This window comes from Capsicum annuum, chromosome 11 (assembly GCF_002878395.1).
Source record: "Capsicum annuum cultivar UCD-10X-F1 chromosome 11, UCD10Xv1.1, whole genome shotgun sequence".
Taxonomy (NCBI): domain Eukaryota; kingdom Viridiplantae; phylum Streptophyta; class Magnoliopsida; order Solanales; family Solanaceae; genus Capsicum; species Capsicum annuum.
Window position 1 is genome coordinate 231,642,918 of NC_061121.1, and position 25,260 is coordinate 231,668,177.

At 33.7% G+C, this 25,260-nt stretch overlaps 1 pseudogene; it reads left to right on the plus strand.

Moving 5' to 3' along the window:
- The window catches only part of LOC107846097, a 152,553-nt pseudogene that overhangs the window by 24,996 nt on the left and 102,297 nt on the right, over window positions 1-25,260 (plus strand).

Below are 25,260 nucleotides of genomic sequence, written 5' to 3' on the forward strand. Positions count from 1 at the left end.
CGGCTAATCAGGTACATATCTTTTTACTTATTATAGTTATTCAAATAAAACTTCTACCATAATCTGGCCGTGACTATGTCCGGCTGAACAGTATCTTATATCTATGCTGAAGATCTAACTTCGCTGACATGTTAACTATGAAAGCTCCAGACTCTATCAAAATATGAAAGAATCTTTTTAATTTCTTGACTTGGTTCCAAAATGGAGGTACAGTCGAGTTCAATAGACTTATGTTAACCTTGTCTCTGTGACGCCGTCTAGTAAGTTGTGCCTCTCTAGCCCGTATTGATGAGAAAAGGGCGAATTTCCGCACAATTAGAACTTCTAGACATGCCGGTTCAACATAAGGTTATTAAATCTCTGACAGGCCCCATGTTTGAGTAAAAGAATCGTCCATATAGTCATAAAATTACTTAAGATTCTTTTCTATTTCGGTTGGTCTAATCCGATATTATTATATGGTCTGGTAGGCTGAGTGGCATACCCCAGCCTAAGAGATCCCTGTAAATATAATATAATATAATATAATATTTTATCAAAAAATCCATATTCATATATGGTTTTTAATTCAACTTTTGGAATCGTCCATTTATTTAATAAATCTATATCTTGAGGTAAATCTACCTCTTCGAGTTTTGTACTCTTAGTACTGACTTCTCCCATATTCATGATTAAAAAAAACCTTATACCTACACTGAAAACTTCACTACACTTAACATAATTACTATGAAAGTTCCTAGGCTCTGATACCATTAACAGGATCTCATTAGGCTGGGGTATGCCGCTCAGCCTGCCAGACCATGTAACAATATCGGATTAAGCCAAAGTCGGAAAACCGAACCAAAACACCAACTAAAACATAAAAGAATTTCAAATAGTTTAATGACTGTATGAAATCTTTTATCCAAACAAGGGGCCTGCCAGAGATTTAATAACCTTATGTTAAACCCATGTGTCTAGAAGTTTTAATTGTGTAGAAGTCGCCCTTTTCGTATTAGTACAACGGGCTAAAGAGGCACAACTTACTAGACGAAGTCACAAAGACAAAGCTAACATAAGTGTATTGAACTCAACTGTACCACCATTTCGGAACCAAGTCAAAAACTATAGAAAAATTTCTTTATATTTTGATAGAGTTTGGATCTTTTATAGTTAATATGTAAGCGAAGTTAGACCTTCAACATAGATATAAGAAATCTTTTAGCTGGACATAGTCACGGCTGAACGAGGGTAGAAGTTGTATTAAATGCACACAAATAAGAAAGTAATATGTACCTTAATAGCCGGAAGCAAGGCCTAAAAATATTAACAAACAGTGGCTATTACCTTCTTATTTATCTCCGAGATATATTGTAGAAGAGGAAAGATCTTAGAGAGAAGGGAGAGTATTTTAGAGATAAAAAATAAAAAGAAAAACTTGCTCCTCTTACAACTGAATGAGGTAGCTTTAAATAGAAAAGAAAAGCATTTTGCACAGTAATATGTGGGTCCCTGTGCATAGTAAAGTTTTTAATAATTTTGCTGTTGGGTCCCGCCTAGTCTTTGCCTTTCCATTTTCTAATAAAGGTTGCAGTTTTTTCAATCACTTCTTCTGTTTCGCCCATCACTTCTGGAGGTTGGGACTCTGTGATATCTTCAATGTTTACTTCATCACTTTTCATTGATGTATTTGAGTTTTGATCCACTGTTTGGAGTAATTTATTTCGTACTTCTGCTCAGTATTGTTCTATTATCTCCATTTTGTTCCCATCGTGAGCTGATATTCTTCTGGAAACATAATTGAGACTTTTATCTTCAACTAAAATAGATTTTTGAGGAGTCTGTTCATATTCAGCAATTTCTTGATGATATTTTCTCGTTGATCATGTCCACATGTGAGTTTTGTATGAGGATATGAGGATCTTCACGAGTTAATTTGTCCCAGAAATTGTAGTAAAAGACTCTGTATAAAGCAGGAATTTGTTGGCTAGTATAACCTATTTCAACCAACCATCTATGAATCCAAGGGATAGAAAATTCTATAAAGAAATACATTTGGTCAATAGTTTCTATTTTACAAATATGTTCAGAAAGGTATAATTCAGTCAAGAAGGGTGAGGATTTTTTCCATGTATAATAAAGAGAAGAATATTCTGGAGGAAATATTTTAACGGTAGATCCGTGGTAAGTCCACCATTGTACAAACCAATTGGGAATGGGTTTATCAAAGACCTTGACATAGATTTTTATAAACCTAGTATGTTTGTGTTTAATGTTATTATAATATAAAACTTGAGAAAATGCCTTAATATAATCCCAATATGTGAAATTTATCTGAGACTGTCCCATTGGTCCCATAGGCATTGTTTCTTGAGTCATGGATGAAATTCCCCATTCTTCAATAGAAATAAATTTTTTAATAATTATCTTGGAGTATCCATGTGCACCTGGGGTAGTGTCTCCCATTGGACTGTGCTCAAAATCTGCACTGAATGTCTGAACCAAAATATTTTCATAAAAAGTTCGTGTTTTATATGATTCTCCTGTGAAATAAACATTCGTAGTCAAGTATTTTTGAAGTAATCGCCAAGCTTCTTCAGAATTTTCTTGTCGAGGAATATGCGGATTTTCAATAAGTAGGATGAGTTCTCTAACATCCAATTTCTCATATGTGGGTTTATTTTCGGAGTTTTCTTGGACTATAGATGCAAATGAATCTGCAGTTTTTTGCTGATTGGATATATAAGATTGAAGTTGTTTGTACAAAGGATGGTCTTCTGGAATATCTTCCAAATGAATTGAGGAACCAATATTCTGTGTTTTTGATGATGATCCTTCCTGGAGAATTTTTGAATTGACCAAAGTCCTATTTCCGTGTTGTAATACTAGAAAATTAGAACTTGTAGAGCTATATGCAGAATTATTTCTATTACCAAAATAAGTAGGGTTTGTTCGTCCTCCGTAATATGAAGAGTTTTGACTTCGTCCTCCTCTGCCATGTCTTCTGGCTGTTTGCCAGGGTGGATCCATGCTACATCAATAATCAGGAATTTGATCAGCATACCATGACATATATTCAAATAGATCTTTATAAAGTGTGTCCTTTGTGATAAGATCATTAATGACTTTCTGAAGTATGAGCACGTGCATGTCCGCATTTAAAGGAGTTGCCTTTATAAAGCTGATTAAGAACTTTTGAGAGAAGAAGTGTAGAAAGAGCTTCATTATATCTTTTAATCCTTTAAATATTAATCACTTAAGTCAATATCAAACCAATAAATTTCATTATCAAGAAATTCGTCGTGGTTAAGGAATAATTCTTCTTCTATTATACCACGAACCATATTTTCTAAGATAAGAAAATGAATATCTTCACTTAAAGGAATGCATTTGATAATAGTAATTATAGTTTTCTTAGGGAGGAAATACGTGTAAAAATTCATGTTAATCGATTAGATATTCTTGAGATAGAAAATCAGGCAAAGAATTTTCACTACCCTTCTTATATTGTATTTCAAAATCAAAAGGGGCTAATTGAGCTTGCCATCTTGCAAATATTAATTTAGAGGCATCATGTTTAAATTTTTTGTCAAACATAAATATAACGGATTGAGCATTAGTTCTGATTATGAATTTTTGGTCATACAAATCATCTTGAAATTTTAAAACACATTTTACAATAGTTAGCATTTCATGGGCTACTGTGACATATTTTTTCTGGCTTTCAGTCCATTTACCAGAATAAAATCTAATCAAACATTTTGTTTTTGTATGGGGATTAACTTGTTTAAATATTCCGCCATACCCAATATTTGAAGCATCAGTTTCAACAATTTTTAACCATTTAGGGTTTGCAAGAGATGTACAAGGAAGAGATTGAACTCGTTTTTTAATTAATTTTACTAAATCAGTGTGGACTTGAGTCCAAGGCATTTTGTAATCCCTTTTTAGTCTATCATACAGAGGAGCTAAATCTCTAGATAGATTTTTATAAAAAGGAGAAATATAATTAAGACTGCCAAGGAATCTTTGCAGCTGTTTTTTATCAGTAATAATATCGGAGAATTTTTTAGCAAATTCTAGAGCTCTTTGTAGAGGCTCAATAGTACCTTGACAAATATTATGTCCTAAAAATCTAATATTTGTCTGGAATAAACTTATTTTTGGTTTGGAGATTACCAAACCATTTTGTATAATAATTTGTTTAAACATATTCAGATGTTTAAAATGTGATTCAAGGGTTTTTGAAAATACTAAAATATCATCAATATAGACAATAATAAAATCCAATAGGGATTGAAAATGTCATTCATAATTTTTTGAAATTCAGAAGGAACATTTTTTAAACCGAATGGCATAACATTCCATTCATACTGTTCAAAGGGGACATTAAAAGCAGTTCTATAAGTATGTTCTTTATCAATTTGAATTTTTCAATAACCAGATTTTAAATCAAATTTAGAGAATATATTAGCATCATATAATCTAGAAAGTAAGTCCCTTTTATTCGGTATAGGATATCGAGGCATACCCCGTTCTTTTTCATCAGCACTATTGACATAAAAAGCAGTACAAGACCAAGGGGACTTTGAAGGTTTTATAAGACCCTTTTGCAGAAGAATATCAATCTCTTTTTTACAGAATTCTACTATCTCTGTATTTATTTGATAGGGTCAAGATTTTGTGTGAATTTTCTCTTCACTGAAACCATCTTCATAAGGAAGAGAAACAATATGCTTCTTTCGGTTCCAGAAAGCATTTGGATGATCCGCACAAATATCAACAATCAATTGATTAGAAATTATTTTTATTTTTTCTTGGACCTTTACTAAATTTAAAGTATCAAGAATATTAATACTCATCATTTCTAATTTTAAAAAATTGACCTGCTTTTGCTTCATACTAATAAGAACATTTATATCTCTTGTTACAGAATCAGTAACAAAAGGATAAAAGATTTGTTTATTTTTATAGGTAGCCTTAAAATTATTCGCATCGATATGTGTATAAGGATAAATAGCATTTATAAAAGGTGTTCCTAAAATAATAGGAGGATATAACTGTATTTTTTACCAAAAAGAAGAAATGTGGAATGCAGACTTTATTTCGACATATATGAGTATACGGCAATTTATAGTTAATGTCAAGACTATGACCAGATGCAGACTTAATTATGTGAGTAGTTTTTTCAAAATATCTGGTTGGAATTAAACCTTCTTGAATGCAGCTGACATTAGCACCACTATCAATCATAGCAATATTAGTGATAGAAAATTCCCTATTAATCAAAATAGTGCAATTTATATACCATTTATGAGAAGTGACTAGTTGCATCATTCCTAAGAAATAATCCCTTTTCAAATCCTCTTTTGGACTAAGTTTTTCTATTTCAGAATCTTCAGAGTTTTCAAAATCCTTTTCTTTTCCTTTTGAAGTAAAAGAAATAATATTTTCAGGAATGTCAGGAATCTTTTCTTCAATTTTCAAAATCCTATGATCGGAGATCATCTGTTTTTGTTTTAAAGAAATAATTTCTTTCTTTAATTTTTTAACTTCGATCTTTAAATCATCAAAAGTAGTATCTCTACCTGGAGTTTGACTTAACGCAAGACGACGATTAACCTCAGCTAAAGAATAATACATATGATAATTATCATAAGAATTATCTTTCGAAATATTATCATAAGAATTATCTTTAGAAATACTAGCAGTATTAGTAGAAGTTTTTTGAGTAGCAAAATTAATGATTTTTTCACGTAGTTTTTCATCCGTAACTTCCTTCAGTAATTCAAGGACATTATCAACAGTAAGAGTTTGAATATTTAAATCAAGATCTTCAAATTGCGCTTGATATACATCATTTCGTCACAATTACAAGTATCATTATCACAATCATTACATTTATTAATCTGATCGGGTTCACTACCAGAATTAGGTAGTTCAAAATCATTTTCAGATGTAGAATCATAATCAGATTCAGAACCAGAGGTATATAATAAACCATAGACTTGGTCATGCACTTCCTCAGAAAGTCCTAAGGACTTGAGTTTTTGTAACTTACAGTTTGGAGCTATATGACCATAATATAATATAATATAATATAATATAATATAATATAATATAATATGATATAATATAATGTAATATAATATAAATTACTAATATAATAATACTAACAATAACAACAATATCTTCAAGTCTTATTTTCGAAAACTTGTCAAGTATTAGAATATATATTACTTGAAGAAATAGAAGAATAAAATCTCAAAGTAGTAATAAGACAATTAGTTTGAAGTAGATGTTTATCAATCCCAGGCAACGACATCAAAAATTTGACGAGTCCAAATTGTATAAGATTTTTGTTGCTCGTACTCTGTCAAATTCTAATATAGTTTAAGATATCATCCCACAGAGATTGGAAAATCTATGCTACGAATTTGTATTATCTTGATTACTATTTGAGAATCAAATTGATGAAAGGGGAGTAATTTCTAAAGCTTTTTAGAAAATATGTAAAGAAATAGTGTTTAAAGATTATCTTGGAGAGGAAGTTGGGGGTTGTTGAATTCACTTGGTATATTTATTATAATAAAATTATTATTTTAGTAATTTTTATAAAATTGTAGAATAACTTTCTAGACTTGATCTATGTGTTCATGAGGAATAAAAACCCCTTACGAGTAATCTTTAAATCAATAAACTTAGATGAGACAATCTCTCTGCGAGGAAACAGATTGAAAGAAATAAGATAAAGACCCCTCAAATCAACAATCTTATTTGAGTCAATCCCTTCGTGAGGATTTGAATTGAAACAAATAAGATAGAGATTATTTAAATCTAAGAAATAGTTCAAAGTAATCCTTCCGTGAGGATAAGGATCAAAAAAAGCAATTTCAAAGATTTGAAATAACAAGTGACTAAAAATTATTATTACTTATATTTTATGAAATACTTATAGCATATTTAGTTTTCTTCCTTGTGAGAACCACAACTTAATATAACTATAACTATAATATAAAATATAAAATATCAAGTAACACTAATTTCTAGTACAAGAATTTCAACATGAAGTATTTAGTTTTTAAATAAAATCAAGCCCTGAAAGAGCTAAAATAAGATTTATATTATAATATTATATCAAGTTTCTTCAACGCTCCCAACACAAAGAAATTAGTCCATTATGGAGAAATTAATAAAGAAAAAAAATATTATTCTACTAAAGAAAAAGTAAACAAGACTAATTCTTATATATTGCTTATGTTGTTGGATGATTAATAATCAAAGAAATGCCTCTATTTATAGAAAATTATAATGTTGAACCAACGAATGCATTCTTTGAAGTGGTGGTTGTGACCGTTAACTTGTAACTTCTTAAAATCTTCACTTGTTTCTTTCCTACACTTGACGGGTGTGAATAAGCTTTTGAAGTGGTGGTTGTAACCGTCAACTTGTAATTTCTTCTTCAAACCTTCACTTGTTTCATTCCTTCACTTGACGGGTGTGAGTACGAAATTGTGGTTACACTCGTGGAATTCTCTTATTTCTTTAATAATTTATTTCTTCTCTTGTATTCTTCTTCCTGTAGAATTTTTCAAAAAATATACAATAATATGATATATTTATTTATATTTATTTAAAATAATTAATATTTAATATATAAAAATGTATAAATAAATATATCCATCAAGCACCAAAAGAATCTGTGCATAAACATAGGATCTTGTTTTTACTGTCTACTAGTTTTGCTTCTTTTTTTTTTTTGATTCTATATGTTCATATTTTCCGTGCAGATGTTGTTCTAAAAGAAAATATTGTTGTTTACGATTGTAAGTCATACAGTTATCCATACGCTCTTTGACCAAATGCTTAACATATGGGAAACTATTTCATCTCTAATAAATTAAAGTATAACTTCAATCAATTGACGTATTAAGTTAAGACACCTTCCGTTGTCCAATCTGTTCATAATTTCAGGTTATCAGGCTGTCAATGTTTCAACTATCAGAAGCCAACAGAAAACCAAGAATGTCAAGTCGGGACAGAGTTCACTGCACAATGACCCTTACATACTGTTAAGCATTAGTGTTTGACACTTACTACTCATTCTTGTAATAAACTAGGTACATGGTAGAAGTCAGCCGCTGAATTATTTCTCATTTTTGTATATCATGTGTTCTTACTTTAGTGATCTAGTGGCTAAGATTAATCACCTTTTGTGGCAGTTTTATTATTGTTTTGGCTAAGAATAGTGTTTGACGAATTTTTTTTTTCTATAACAAAACTGCTTAGAATTCTTTGATCCATCAAACTCGTCAACAGCTCGGCCGGTCTTATGTTCAGACCAAAGATATGCTGTTGGAAGGCAATCTTGTTCTACTCAAAATCATTGCGAGTACACGTTCCATTATGGTGATGACAGTGGGACATCAGGATATTATATTGCAGATTTTATACACTTTGATACAATTGCGGGAAATTCCTTGATGACAAACTCATCTGCTCGGGTCATTTTCGAGTGAGCTATAATTCATCTTTATAGTTTTAGATAGTATATGTTACTTCCACAACTTGCCATTATTTAACCTTATAGTTGTTGAATTTTATGATGCAGATGTAGTACATCACGGATTGGTGAACTCCTAAGTAAGCCTGACAGAGCAATTGACGGCAGTCAACGGCAAACATTTCTTCCCATGATACTAGTGCTCTTTTAGTAATCATATTTGCTTCTGACCATATTTTTATTAATTGACAATGGATGCACGTATGTCACACAAAATGTACACAAGATGCTCGTTTATCGCACAAGATGCACGTTCGTCACTCGAGATGCACGTACATCGTTCGAGATGCACGTGTGGCACACGAGATGCACGTGTGGTACACAAAATTAATCATCTTATTTATGATTTCTCAAGTAGTGCGTAAACTACATGATTTTGTTTTAGAATTTATTTTACAAGAGTTTGGTGGAGTTCCCCTCCAAAGGACGTCTATGTACAAATAGACACCGGAAGTGATGTGCTGTGGGTTAGCTGTGTTCCCTGTAACGGTTGCCCGACATATAGTTTAGTTCAGGTTTGGAAATTATTATTTTATTGATAATTAGTGAATTCATCCGCGCTTGCACGAATTAATTATATTTCTATTGTTGAAATTTCTTTAGTTTTTTTTTTTTTTAATTTTTAAATCTTATCTTAATTTATTTTATTATTCACCTCTAAAACTTTATTAAGATAACAATTAGCCATTTTGCAAAAGTTAAATTTTCAGTATACCTTCGTGAGCCGCATATGACAGTCATGAAATTTTCAGTTTTTATGTGCAATGTGATAAAGATAAAAATTTCTATTAAATTATCTATTAGGTCCAATCAATATTTTTCTTATTATTGCAAGATAAGCTATATGTTATATGTTACCATTTTTTTATATTACAGCCTAATATCTACTCAATATTTCTTTTAAATTTATGTTGAAAAACAGTGTTCTGTAGACTTTAAATTATTTTGGAATTATAATTCTGAAATTATAATCTCTAGGTTAATATATGCTTATGGGAGGTGGTGAAATAATTTCATGTTGAATGAGATAAGATGAGATTTTCAAGCATATGCTTGGTACTATATTTATACCATTTTGATTTTCGACCATAAAGTCATTAGTTGTTTATAAAATGAGATGTTTGGTCAAACTTTTGAAAGAAAATAAGTGTTTTTGAGGGACAAAAAAAATAGTTTTTCCTATGCTTAAAAACATCTTCTCGTTAAAAAAAACTTTCCTGAAAAGTGTTTTTGAAAAAAATACACTTAGAAACACTTTTTAAGAAGTTTGGCCGATCACTAATTGCTTCACAAAAATGTTTTTAAAATTTATTTGTCCAAACATAAACTATTTCTCATAAAAGTACTTTTTCGAAAAGCACTTCTTTAAAGAACACTTACTAAAATAAGTTGATTTTTAAAAATTTGGTCAATCATTTATATATATATTTTTAAGAAATAATTCAATATATTCTTAAATTTTGAAGAGAAATTTTGGGGAAAAAATAAAATTAACTTTTGGAGTTTCATTTTCAATATTACTACTAGGGAAGTGAGTTATTTAGATATTTTTTTAATAAAAAATTATTAAATTAAGCTAGAAGATAGTTCACAATGGTAGTATACTAATACATATGTTTAAAAATAATATTTTTGTGATTCTAAAATATTTTTATTAATTGACAATGGATACACGTATGTTATACTAAATGCACACAAGATGCACGTTCATCGCACGAGATGTACATACATCGCATGAGATGCACGTGTGGCACACAAGATGCACATGTGATGTACACAAAAATTAATTTTATTAATTCTACTTGAGACCTTTTATTAATATAAATGAATGATAAATTAATTAAATTAATCATCTTATTAAATTAATCATCGCATTAAATTAAATTAATCAAATGATTTTGTTGTTGCTCCATTTATCACAGTAGAATAGTTAACAGTTCAGACACTTCATTACCTAGTATATAAACCTTGTTGGGAATTTCCATGTTTTATTTTTCAAATCTGAGAGTAGGGAATCTTGGTTTTAGAGCAGAGAGTTGTAAGAATAGTGTTTGACAATTTTTTTTTTTCTAGAACAGAACTGCTTAGAATTCTTTGATCCATCAAGCTCGTCAACAGCTCGGCCGGTCTTATGTTCAGACCAAAGATGTGCTATTGGAGGGGAATTTTGTTCTACTCAAAATCATTGTGGGCATACGTTACATTACGGTGATGGCAATGGGACATCAGGATATTATATAGAAGATTTATACACTTATATACAATTATGACGAATTCCTTGATTTCAAACTCATCTGCTGGGGTCGTTTTTGGGTGATTAGTAATTTATCTTTATTGTTTTAGATAATATATATTACTTCCGATACTTTTCATTGGGATTTCATGATACATGTGTAGCACATCGCGGACGGGTGACCTAAGTATTCCTTACATAGCAATTGACAGGATCTTTGGATTAGGGAAGCTGGGCTTGTCGGTTATCACACAGCTTTCCACCCAAGGAGTGACCCCAACTGTTTTCTCCCATTGCTTGAAAGGAAGCAATGGCGGAGATGGTGTCTTGCTGCTAGGTCAAGTCGTGGAGCAAAATTTAGCTTACACTTCACTTGTCCCGTCACAATATGTTATCTCTTTCATAGCTAGCTTGCATGACTTCATTTCTCTTTCTTGATATTTCGTGACCATGGTTCCAGTTTTACTTTTCCCCAAAGTAATTATGGAACATGGACAAATATCTTTCATCTGCTTTTGGGATTTTACATAAATATCCTAACTTATGTGCACATGTATTTTTCTTTTTACTAGGCAATATTACAATGCGATTCATGAGAGTATTGCTCTCAATGGGCAAACATTAAGTATTAATCCACAATTATTTAAAACACCTAGCAACATGGGATCCATAGTTGATTTCGGAATGACTGACATATCTTCCCCAAGAAGCTCATGACATTTTCATAAATGCAGTAAGTTAAATCATTCCACTGATCTTGTAATTTGCATTCACTTGAGATTTAGATCATTCACGATATTCATCTACTAATATTGGGAAAAGTTTTACTTGAATCCATCATGTTAGTAGTGTTCCCAGTGATGATAATGTTAGTAATAACTAGAGAGTCCATTTCCATGTGGAAGTTATTGAATCCATTGTCAATGCACCATTGAATTCCATATTTGCCGCTATGGTTTCTACCTGCATATTGCTAGAATATGCACACTTGATAGGTCTGGAAAAAGCCACTAGAACCTCTCCATTACTCTCTCAAATGTTACCTCCAATTCCTGACTTACCATTTCTGCTAATGTAGCCTCCTGACCAATCCACTTATCTTTCCAGAAAAGGATCCTAGTACCCTCTCCCGCCTTGTAGCATATATTCTCAATCAGTTTGAGCCATATATTCCTGACAGTCCTCAAAATTGAGACCCTATAGGTATTGGTCACTCTGTATTGGACCACACTGTGGTCAAAAGTTATTTAAATTTTTTAGTGCACACAATCTAGTTATGAAAGTAATTTATCGCACTCAGTACAGTTTTGCTTTTGTAGGGTGGTTCCACTCTCTGGTGCATGGGCTTTCATAAATCTTTGAGCCAAGGATTGACAATTCTCGGAGGTAAACTTTTTCAAGTTGAATGAGTGCACTTTTTCCCTGCACCTGTCCTCATTTTTTAATCCCTCCCCGCCCCCATTTTTTTTGTTTCCCTGCACCTCTATGTCTGCTTGTTGAGTGACTGAGCTAAACCGGCTATTAAGATTCGTATATATCCTGTATTTTTAAAAGTCTTATCACAACAAAAACCTTAGAACCAGAAGAATCTATGCATAAACATAGGATCTTGTTTTTACTGCCTACTAGTTTTGCTTTTTTTTTTTGGTTGATTCTATATGTTCATATTTTCTGTGCAAATGTTGTTTTAAAAGCAAGATTGTTGTTTATGATCTGGATGGACAGCGGATTGGATGGGCCAATGACGATTGTAAGTCATACAGTTATTCATACGTTCTTTGACCAAATGCTTAACATAGGGGAAACTATCGTATCCCTAGTAAATTAAAGTATAACTTCAGTCAGTTGATGTGTTAAGCTAAGACACCTTCCGTTCTCCAATCTATTCAAATTTCAGGTTCTTAGGCTGTCCATGCTTAAATTATCAGAAGCCAACGGAAAACTAAGAATATCAAGTCAGGACAGTTAACTGTACAATGACCCTTACATACTGTTTGCTAAATTATTTCTCATTTTTGTATAGCATGCATTGTTATGTATCTACCTAATTTTATACTAATACACATGTTTAAAAATAATATTGATGTGATTCTAAAATATTTTTATTAATTGATAATGGATGCACGTATGTCACACGAAATGCATACAAGATGTTCATTCATCGCACGAGATACACGTACATCGCACAAGATGCACGTAAATCGCACGAGATGCACGTGCATCACATGAGATGCACGTACATCGCATGAGATGCACGTGTGGCATATGATATGCACAAGTGATGTACACAAAAACTAATTTTATTAAATCTACTTGAGACCTTTTATTAATATAAATGAAGAATAACTTGATAAAATTAATCATCTTATCTATGATTTCTCAAGTAGCGCGTAAAATTGAGAATTTGATACTTCAGGATCTTTCTTTAATTAAGCCAAATCTCCGATACCATGAAGAAATATAAAGCAAAATAGAGATAGAAATCATATCTAACTAGCCTGCGTCATGTATATCTCCATGAAGAAGTTGGGTAGTTCTCTTTTTGTTTCTCTTTTAAAGAAATGAAGGAGATAATGAAGTTTCTAGGACTAGTGTGTTAGAGTACGAGCCCTACTAATTGCCTATCTTTGGAACAAGTAAGTAAACGTGGTTCACAGAAGTAAATACAAAACATAGTGTTTTTACGTGGAAAATACCCGGCTCAAAAAAGGTGTAAAAAACCACGACCTGTACCTCTACAGGATTTAACCCCAACATTACTATAATACTTGAGCCTAAAAAATCAACAGAATTACAAGATTTCTTGTAAACTAGGAATTAAAACTTCTAACTCCAATCACTACAAAAACACAAATCTTCCCAAGATAAGTGTTCCCAAGTCTTCGAGTTCCCCAAATTGAAGACACAACTCCTAACTCAGTTTATAGATAACTGAGACTAGAACAATGACTCGTTACAACTCAAAGAACCTACCTACTACACATAGTCTACGACTTGCTAAGTGAGAGACCAGGTTCTTCTTCAAGTATGTAAACTGATATGTTGATTGTTGATTATCTTTTCAGTGCTTGAGTGAATGGATTTTTAATTCCATTTGTTGTATTTAAGCCATCCTGTGATAAAGTCCTTTTTGATGTCTATTTATCTCTCCAGTAGGACTCTTATCAAGTGACTCCTCTACTTGGTACTACCGCCTCTTGCTCTCTTAGATTTTATAGGACTCTTTTGCCTTATCTTCTCTTATTGCTAGACTCCTTGATCAACCCAACTTCTGCACTATTTCATGCTTCTCTTTATCTTGACTAGGAATCTTTTCAGGACTTCTTATTCCACTCAACTTCTGATGTGATAGATATTATCCATTTCTGTTTACACGCAGAGTCATCTTATCAATAACTTTTCTGCAGCTTAGCTTTGTTCACTTGGATGGACTAGCTTTTACAACATGTTTCATTCACATGTCTATCATCAAAACTCCACATATCCTAACAAATTCTCCCTTTTTGATGATGACAAACATAGCAGTACAACACCTGGCATATACTTACTAAGAAATTTAAGTAAAAGAAATAGAATGAAACACAGGTTAGTCTAATTGAGTTATAACCATTGCATAGCCTACTCTTTCCCCTTTTGACATCATCAAAAAACTGGCTTAATAAGTGAAAACATTTAATAATTCATGGCCATTAAGGCTATCACTAGGACAATCAAAATTCAGAATAATATAACGTGAATGCAGTATCAGAGAACATGAGCAGAAAATAGTATAACAACTAATTCTATTTCATTAAGTAGCAGATATGACTACATATACCAAAAGCAACCTAAGAGAAAACAAGTTATCCAGAGAAGCAACAAAAAAAGACAATTCTAGGAGGTCATTAAAAACTAAGTAGAAGATCTAAGTAGATGAAGAAGAGGGAAGAAGGGAGGTGAGTTTTATAATAACATCAGCATTCTCAACTCTTTTTTTTCAGTAGTGAAGTAAGGGAAGCAATCTGAGCTTGAACAATCTCCTTTTCTTCTTCATGAGAAGCCTGTGCAGCCTCCAAAGCTGCCTGAGCAACTTCCACCTTAGCTTGTTTTTCAGCCAGTGCATTTCTCAACCTTTGCATTGGATTATCAAAACTTCTCATGGAAATAGGTAGCATCATGTGGTTCACAGGCCCTATGATATCCTTGGTAGTCTATGAAGACCACACTTGGACAGAAACACAAAACTCTTCAATTATAGGGGTGAGCCAGAACTGATAAGGTAGGGCATGTCCATTAATCTCCTTGAAGAGAACCCTTTGTATGTGCTTCAGGATCAGTCGAGGCAAATAAATTCTCACCTCAGTGTCCAACAGTTCCATGAGTGTAAGATCAAGAAAAATAGCCACACACCGTCTCTCCTTTCTAGGGATAATCATTTTGTGAACTAAATCAAAATAGAGCTGATGAAGTGGGGACATCTCCCTCTTAAGGACTCTTCTATGGTAGAGAAATTTAGGATTTCCAAAAAACTTTCTACATATATCGAGAGCAGAGGCAAGATTATCTAGAGGTGGCCAAGCACCCTTAACATAGTGACCCCATCCCTTAGAGAGAATATGTAAAATCCTAGCAATGTCAACAATATAAAGGTTAATTGTAACCTTTCTGACAGTAGTAGAGAACAACTCACCAATTCCCACCCCATTCGTATAAAACTCATATATTTCATTTTTAGCAAATCTACATTGAAGATCTCCCTGAAGAAATAAACCAACCTTGAAACTCTAATTTTTCCAGTAATATTTGCATATCAGGCCCCCCAAAACCACTAACTACCCTTCCTCTAGCTAATTTTTTCTTTTAAAAGTGAAGATGATGAGCCTCAGGAGTATCCTGATGAGGAGATGGGTGGGGAACTTCAAACTCAGGACCCGGATCATTAGTAGCATCTAGGGTAAAGTCAGAGTCAGATGAGTCAGAAGGAATAGGTGTGGTGATCTATTTCTTGGGACGAGTAGAAGGCTTGGGATGGGAAACTTTGGAGGAGGTGGAACCTTTGACAGTGGAAAGGAATTTTGAGGAGGAGGAGGAGGATTTTTAAGTAGGTTTAGAAGAGGGTTTCGTGGGCAACGAGGGTTTTGGGACTTTGGCCATGATAGTCTTTGTCTTTCTGAAAGATCTAAGAAGAAGATCAGGAGAAGATGCATGAGGAGGGGTGGGATCAGATGTAACCATACATTTATTTTTTTTTGCCTCGAAGAGCCTCAGCTAAGCATATTATCATTGTTTTCTTCCTTGAGTGTGAGGAGTACGAGGGATAGAGACATTTGGAGAGGGTTTTGGAGGGGCAGTGTTGTCAACAATGACGGAAATAGAAAGAGGGTTTCTTGGGAGCTTAGACCTGGACCTTCTTGGGATTAAATCTGTGATAGGAAGGTCATCTATGTCACTAGGATTATCATCATCTTCAATAATTTAGAGTGGGATAGGAGCAGGAAATAGGTGTTTCGAGGAGGATGAACAAGGTGAAAAAATTTGGGCAAAAGGGTTTGGAAAATTTCTGAAAGCAGTAAAATCGGTGAATTTGTGGGAGAATTGAGGAGGGATTAAGGAAGGTAAAGTGATGTTTGGATGAAGGATAAGTGTGGTGCAGGGATTGTTGACATAACTGGTGAAAGAAGATGATGAAGAAGATGAAGAGGATGCCATTTGTAAGCTGATAATTTTTCTTGATTGAGGAGAAGAGTATGAAGCATGAAACATGAGAGGGAGTATTTAAAAAAGAAATAGAAGAATTTGAAGAGATGATAAATTGTACCTGTGGAAGGAATGTAATGATGAGAACTTCTGAACTTGATGGGAAATCTAGGAGCAGTTTTTTGAGTAAACATGACTCTTTGAATTTGGCGGTTTAAATGGACTAGAAAGGAACCAGGTAAACAAATTGTTTCTCTTTAGCTACTGTTAGTAATAATAATCATACCTGAATAAAAATATAGACAAAATTGTTGTTGTAATCAAGACTCTCTGCAAAATCAACACATACATTAGTCAACATATTCTAAGATCTTGGACTTAGGATACACAACTAAATGTGTGAGACTGAATTAACCAACAATCACTTTTTAAGATCAACTTTATTCTAATCAAGCATTGAGGGAGACTTCTGCAATTTTAATCATCCCCAAGGCTAACCTATTTTCTCAAAGTGTTTTCTACTTAAATCCTTAGTAAAAATGTTAGGAATCTGATCTCAGTAGAGCAAAACATAATTGATATATGACCTTTTTCAATATTATCTTTGAGAAAGTGATGTCTAATATCAATATGCTTGGTTCTTTTATGTTGAACAGGATTTTTAGCTATGTTAATGGCACTTGTATTATCACAAAAATAGGAACACACCCAACATCTATACCAAAGTCCATGATTTATTGCTTAACCCATAGCAATTGAGCACAATAGGAATCTGCAACAACATATTCAGCTTCAGCAGTAGACAAAGCTACTGAATTTTGCTTCTTTGTGGACCAGGTAATCAAACATGAACCACCAGGTATCCTGCATAATCGACATATGAGTATCCTACCAAATTAAAATTACTACCTTTGGGGTACCATAAGCCAAGATCACTGGTTCCCTTTAAATATCTGAAAATCCTCTTCACAAATTTTAGATGTGATTCTTTGGGTTTTGCTTGAAACCTGGCACATAGCCCAACACTAAACACAATGTCAAGTCTACTTGCTGTGAGGTATAATAATGATCCTATCATACCTCTATCAATTTTTTGATCTACATCTGAACCTGCTTTATCTAAATCCAGCTTTGTGGCAGTGGCAATAGGAGTACTGATCTCTTTTGCTTCTTCCATGGAGAATCTTTTGAGAAGCTCTTTGACATAATTTCTGTTGGTGGATCATTGTCCTTGATGCTGACTATTTTATTTGTAACCTCAAAAAGTAATTTAGCTCTCCCATCATGCTCATCTCAAAGTCACTACTCATGAGTTTGGCAAATTCATGAGTCATATTTATGTTGGTTGATCCAAAAATAATGTCATCCACATATACCTGCACAACCAACAAATCCTTCCCATTAGTTTTTAAGAAAAGGGTATTATCAATTGTACCTCTGGAATGACGATTCTCCAGTAGAAACTTTGAAAACCCCTCATACCAAGCTTTAGGTGCTTGTTTCAACCCATATAAGGCTTTATCCAGTTTATACACATGATCAGGAAACTCATTGCTTTCAAATCCTTGAGGTTTCTTGACATATACCTCCTCTTTGAGAATGCCATTCAGAAATGCACTCTTCAGATCCATATGGTAGAGTATAAACTCCTTGTAGGCAGCAAAAGCAACAAGTAATCTTATAGCTTCAAGTCTTGCTACAGGAGCAAAAGTCTCATCAAAGTCGATTCCTTCCTCTTGGTTATACCCTTGGACCACCAACCTTGCCTTATTTCTTGTGACTGTTCCATGCTCATCAACTTTATTCCTGTACACCCACTTAGTTCTAATTACTGATCTGTCTTTTGGAAGAGGAACTAAGTGCCATACTTTGCTTCTTTCAAACTTATTCAGCTCTTCCTATATAGCTATGATCCAATCAGCATCAAGCAAGACTTCAATTATCTTATTTGGCTCTATTTCTGACAGAAATACCTTGAAAGCACACATACTTCTCAGTCCAGATCATGTAGTAATCCCAGAGGTGATTTTAGTGAGAAAATTTTCTATAGGATGTGATTCTTGATACTTGTACCCTTTTGGAATCAAGATTAGTGAGCTACTGGGATCACTGATAACATTTTGATCTGGGGTAGTTGGTGGCTCAGTTCCCCCAGTCACTGTGCCTTCAACTTCTTCTGTTCTCCCTGTTGAAGTACCTCCAAGTTTGGTAGCTTCATTCAATGAATCGGGTTGTGTAATCTATTCCTCTGCATCATTTTCTTCCTACAGGTTAGTCTTAATACAAGATTCATCAAAGATCACATGTATGCTTTCTTCAACACAGTTTGTTCTATTGTTTAAAATCCTATATGCCTTACTATGAAGTGAATATCCTAAGAAGATTCCCTCATCACTTTTAGCATCAAATTTTCCCAAATTATCCTTTCCCATTATTATTTATGAAACATTTACATCCAAAGATTCTAAGGTGAAAGATGTTAGGCTTTCTTCATTTTAGTAATTCATAGGGAGTCTTCTATAACATAGGTCTAATCATGCATCTATTTATGATATATGCTGCAGTACTTATTGACTCAGCCCAAAGGTTTTTAGCAACATTTGCTGCAAGCATCATTGTTCTAGCCATATCTTCCAAAGTTCTTTTTTCCCTCTCCACTACTCCATTTTGTTGTGGTGTTCTACGAGCTGAGAAGTTGGGATCTATACCATTTGCTGAACAGTATTTCAAGAATTTTACATTCTCAAATTCTGAATCATGGTCAGACCTTATGAAAACTAATGAAGTGCCTAGTTTCTTTTTAATTTTCTTAATGAAGATTTCAAAGACATCAAAGACATCTTCTTTAGAGGCTAGAAACAAAGTCCAAGTAAACCTGAAATAGTCATCAACAATTACAAACACATACCTTTTTCCACCTCTACTTTGAAGTCTCATGGGTCTACATAAGTCTAAATGAACCAGGTCAAGACACTTGGTAGTGCTAACATGGTTCTTTGACTTAAAAGAGGATCTTACCTACTTCCCCCTTACACATGCACTATATAGCTTTTCTTCCTTGAACTTCGTCTTGGGTAATCCCAATACCATGTCTTTGGATGAAAGTATGTTTATTTGTTTCAGACTTGCATGACCAAGTCTTCTGTGCCAAAGGAGGGGATCATTTTCTATAACACTCGGACAAGTCAGCTCAGGTCCTGGTAGTGTCATGATGTCAGTTTTGTATACATTTTTGTATCTCCTTACAGTGAGCACAATCTCTTTGGTATCCATCTTTTTTACCTTGACTCCTACAGCAGTAAAAATAACTTTATTACCTTTATCAAACAGTTGTGAGATGCTCAACATATTATGATTTAATCCTTCTATACGATAGACATCCTCCAATGCTTTTGACCCAGTTCAGCCAATCTTTCCAATTCCAGTTTTGATTCCCTTTTTTCCATCACCAAAAGAAACTCCTCCTCTATTTATTTTGGAGAGTAAAAGAAACTTTTTCTTATCACCAGTCATGTGTCTTGAGCAAGCATTGTCTAAATACCAATGCCTTTTGCTTTCTTTCACCTTCTCTTGCAAAAGAATTCAATGGTTAGCCTTAGGAACTCAAAAAAGCTTGAGTCATGTTTTATGAGTGAAAGGATGAATTAAATTTCTTTTAGTCCTGCAGGCAACATGTAGTGCAACCTGTTTCTCTGACCAAAACTGATTTTGTTCCTTTTAGTCTGAGAAGATCTATTAGCCAGGTTTTGACTGTTTGATTTGCTTTTTGCAGCTACTGGACATTCAGTGGTGGGATGTCCAAGGTTTACACAAATGTAACATAAATCTTTAGGATCATCAAAACTTTTGTGGAATCCTAAACCTATCTTTTCATTGAAATTTCTCTCGATCAATTTGTGAACAATTCTAGAGGAGTTTGTCCACCTGTTTGCCCTTTTAAGATCCAGTTTTAGTTTAGAGATTTCCTGATTCAACTTATTCATTTTTTCAGTTAAATCATGGCATTCTTGTTTGTATTTAACAAGCTCAAGTTCAACATTTTCTTGTTCTTTACTCATGGCCTTCTTCCTATTTTGAGTGAGAGTTAATTTGAGAACTTCAGACCTAAGATTATTGTTTGAAATCTCAAGTTCTGTAACTTGTTTCTTGAGAATGCAATTTTCCTTGTCAACTATATATGAGCAAGCCTTTAAATCAATGAGATCAAATTTAAGACTTGCTATGTTGTTGAACAATTCATCCCTAGAGGTTAACTCTTGGAAATCATCAATTAATATACTCATCAAGGAAACAAGTTTTGGCTTTAAGAACAATTTTAGTTTTTCTTTGAGTTTGAGTATACTTACCTCAGAGTCCTCATCTTCTTCATCTAGATCTGAATTCCCAAGGGTTATGAATGCAGTTTCATCAACTTCATGTTCATCTGAATCAGATCCCGAGGCTGCTATCATTGTATGCTCCTTCTTCATTTTTGCCTTCAGTTCTTTTTCAGCCCTTTCCTTCTTCCATTCTATTTCCCAGACTGGACAGTCTCTAATCTGATGACTAGTTTTACCATATTTGTAGCACCCATTTGGATTTTCATTGGAATGTTTCTTAGCACCTGTTCCCTTTTTTTCTTAAAGAATTTGCTGAAGTTCTTAGTTATGAAGGCAACTTGCTCCTTATCAAGTTCAAATTCCTCATCGCTGTCAGAAGCTTTCAATGCTACAATTTTCTCAGGATCTGCTCGTTCTTTGACTCCATCAACTTCCATTTCATAAGTCCTTAAGTTCCCTACTAGTTCATCCAGAGTCATGCCTTCAAGATCCTTATTCGCCTCCCTGATTGCAGTCACCTTAACATTCCATTTTGATTTAGGTAATACCCTCAATACCTTTTCAACTTGTTCTTCCTCAGAGATGAATTTTCCTAAAGAAGTCAGCTCATTTGTTAAGGTGGTAACCCTTGTCATCATTTTATGCAAGGTTTTATTTTCCTTTATTTTGAATGCCTCATACTCAGTGAAAAGGAGAGAGATCCTAAATTTTCTTATTTGAGAAGTGCCTTCATGAGCATTTACCAGTGCATCCCAAATTTGCTTAGCAGTAGTGCAGGTGGATGCCCTGTTGTATTCAGCAGGTCCTAGTCCACATACCAAGATGTTCTTGGCCTTTGCACTTTTCTTTAAAGCCAACAAATCATCAGGAGTAAATTCACTCCTGACTTTCTTGACTTGTTCACCATCAACCATTTTCATTAGAATAGTGGGACCATCAGTAATCCTATCCCATAATTCATAATCTTCACCTTGAATGAACATCTCCATCCTTGCCTTCCACCAGATAAAGTGAGAACTATCAAAAAATGGAGGTCTAGTGGTTGACTGACCTTTACTGTGACTAGTAGGAGGTACGGAATTCATCATATTGATCTTTTCTTAGGTTCTTGCCTTATTTAAGAAACCTTGCTTTGATACCACTTGTTAGAGTACGAACCCTGCTAATTACCTATCTGTGGAACAAGTAAGTAACGTGGTTCATAGAAGTAAATACAGAACACAGTGTTTTTACGTGAAAACACCTGGCTCAAGAAAGGTGTAAAAATAGATGACCTATACCCCTACAGGATTTAACTCCAACTTCACTATGATACTTGAGCCTCAACAATCAATAGAATTACAAGACTTCTTGTATACTAGGAATTAAAACTTCTAACTCCTATCACTACAATAACACAAATCTTTCCAAGATAAGTGTTCCTAAGTCTTCGAGTTCTCCAACTTGAAGACACAACTCCTAACTTAGTTTATAGATTACTGAGACTAGAACAATGACTCATTAGAACTCAAAGAACCTAAATACTACACACAGTCTATGACTTGCTAAGTGAGAGACCAGGTTCTTCAAGTATGTGAACTGATATGCTGATTGTTGATTATCTTTTCAGTGCTTTAGTGAATGGCTTTTTAATTCCATTTGTTGTATTTAAGACATCCTGTGATAAAGTCCTTTTTTATGTCTACTTCTCTCTCCATTAGGACTCTTATCAAGTGACTCCTCTACTTATTGCTGCCGCCTCTTGCTCTCTTAGATTTTGTAGGACTCTTTTGCCTTATCTTCTTTTATTGCTGGACTCCTTGATCAACCCAACTTCTGCACTATTTCATGTTTTTCTTTTTCTTGACTAGGACTCTTTTGCAGGACTTCTTATTCCACTCAACTTCTGATGTGATAGATATTATCCATTTCTATTTGTACGCAGAGTCATCTTATCAATAACTTTATTATAGCTTAGCTTTGTTCACTTGGATGGACCAGCTTTTACAACATGTTTCATTCAGATGTCTATCATCAAAACTCCACATGTCCTAACATAGTGGCAATTGTATTTGGTAAAGCTTGTTTCTTTGATTATTTCTTGGGTTTATTAGTAGATTTTGTATGTACTAAGTTGGATTTGTGGCCTTAGGAATTCTTGCTTATGTTGTCTTTCTTAATTTTTTCTTACTTTAGTGATCTTGGGTTTATTAAGTTGGATTTTTCTTGATTTGACAATGGATGCATGTATGTCACACAAGATGCCCGTTCATCGCACAAGATGCACGTGTGGCATACGAGATGCACATGTGATGTACACAAAAACTAATTTTGTTGAATATACTTGAGAACTTTTATTAATATAAATGAAGGATAAATTTCTAAAATTAATCATCTTATTTATGATTTCTCAAGTAGCGCGTGAACTACATGATTTTGTTTCAGGATTTATTTTAGAAGAGTTCGGTTGGGTTCCCCTCCAAACACTTCTATGTACAAATAGACACTAGAAGTTATGTTCTGGGTTAGCTGTGTTCCCTGTAACGGTTGCCCAACGTATAGTCTAGTTCAGTTTTGGAAATTATTATTTTTATTTTATTGGTAATTAAAAATTATTATTAATCATCAAGTGTGTATGAACAAAACATAGTTTGGCTACAACTCAGCCAACTGATCTCATCTAATATAAACTATCGCTCGTACCAGTAAATTTGGAAAGTAGTCCTACTACAAATGATCTACTTTAAAATCAGTAGCTAGTTTTCTTAACAACTCTTTCTAACTCTAGAAATAGAATTTTTGCAATAAGCATTTGATATACATTGAAGTTCTCACATTAAAGACACATGCAATTTGCCGAGCTAAGCTCTCCACAGCCTAGCTTGGGGCTTACTTCCCTTAGTATTCTTCATTATTCATTTTTGTTGATCAGTCCTAGTGTTGTTGCTTGTATTTGTCATTTGGATCCATCTCTCCCATAAAGGTGTCTTTTGTTTCCAGTTGAGAGCGACACATAACACACATAAGGTCAACATTACATCCCCACTTGATCAACCTCTCTGTGGTATTTGGATTTCCATGCATCAGCACCCACAGTGTAAAAAATTGTTTTTCTCCTTGCCTCATTTGATACTATAAGATGTCTCCAAGTCAATAGTCCCAACTTTCCACCAAGGAGTTGTAGAGTAGCAAATATATGTCTATTCCAGATTATTGATCCCTTTGGTGAGCCTTGGATGTGCCTCAGGTTTTCCACAATTTTTCTTACCATCTAGCTAGCTGTTTTGGGAATAATAACATCATCTAGTCGTGTACCTTTAATATAATAAGAATGTATCCATTTGATCAACAACTTGTCTTCCTTATGCACCAAGTCCCAACACACTTTAGTTCAGTCTTATTCCAAATATTGAGATTAATGAGTTGAAAACGACCGACAGCCAATGGTAAACACATTTTTTCCACTGATACTAGTGCTCTTTTAGTAATCATATTTGCTCCTGACCATATGTAACTTCTACTGTATGCCTCAATGGTTTTAAGTACCTTATCTGGGAAAATAAAAATTGGGACAAATAATATCGAACTCCAAACAATACATGTTAAGAATTCGTGCCCTACTGATTTTCTTATTTTCTCCTAACTTTTGCTTATCGATGGAACGTGTTGCCTGACGTGTTCCACTGATGTGTTTCAAGGAAGCAGTAAACAGAAAGTAAAGAACACAATGATTTTTATGTAGAAAACACCTGGCTAAAAAGGTGTAAAAAACCACGACCTGCACCTCTACAAGATTTAACCCCAACTTTACTAGAAAACTCTGAGCCTCAACAATGACCGATTACAAAACTCTTGTAACCAACAAATAGGAATTATAAACTCTAATTCCTATAACACAACAACTAGGAATTATAAACTCTAACTCCTAACTACACACGCACCTCCTAAGGTATGTGTTCCTAAAGTCTCTGAGTTTTCCCTAACTCAAAGACTAGCTTCTAATTCAGTTTATAACACACTGAAACTAATATTACATGAATAGCTCAAATATAATGAACAACTCTAAAAATCAATGCTAAAACTCTTAGCTAGATTCTATACTGAGGACCAGGTTCTTCAACGTGTTTCTTCAGTGATTGAGTAGCACTTTGTGAAGTCAATCTGCCGATTGAGCTTTTCTGCATTTTTAAGTGTGTGAATTATTCTGACTGTTGCATCTTCTATTTAAGCACAACTCTCCTAAGTGTCATTCTTTATTTTAAAATCCCACTTTAATTAGAACTCACTTTGCATAGAGTTCTAATTTAAGTGAGACTCCTTCTTCAATTCCAACTCTTGTCTCCTTAGTGTTGTAGTAAAACTCCAACTCTTTTGAATTCTTCAATTTTCAGAATCTTTCTCCTTCCACACATTGGACTCTTAAGGATATGCTTAGAAGTGAAACTCCTTCTTCACTTAGGACTCCTTTTTCAACTCAACTTGTTTTCCCTTATCATCAAGTGTTTGAATTT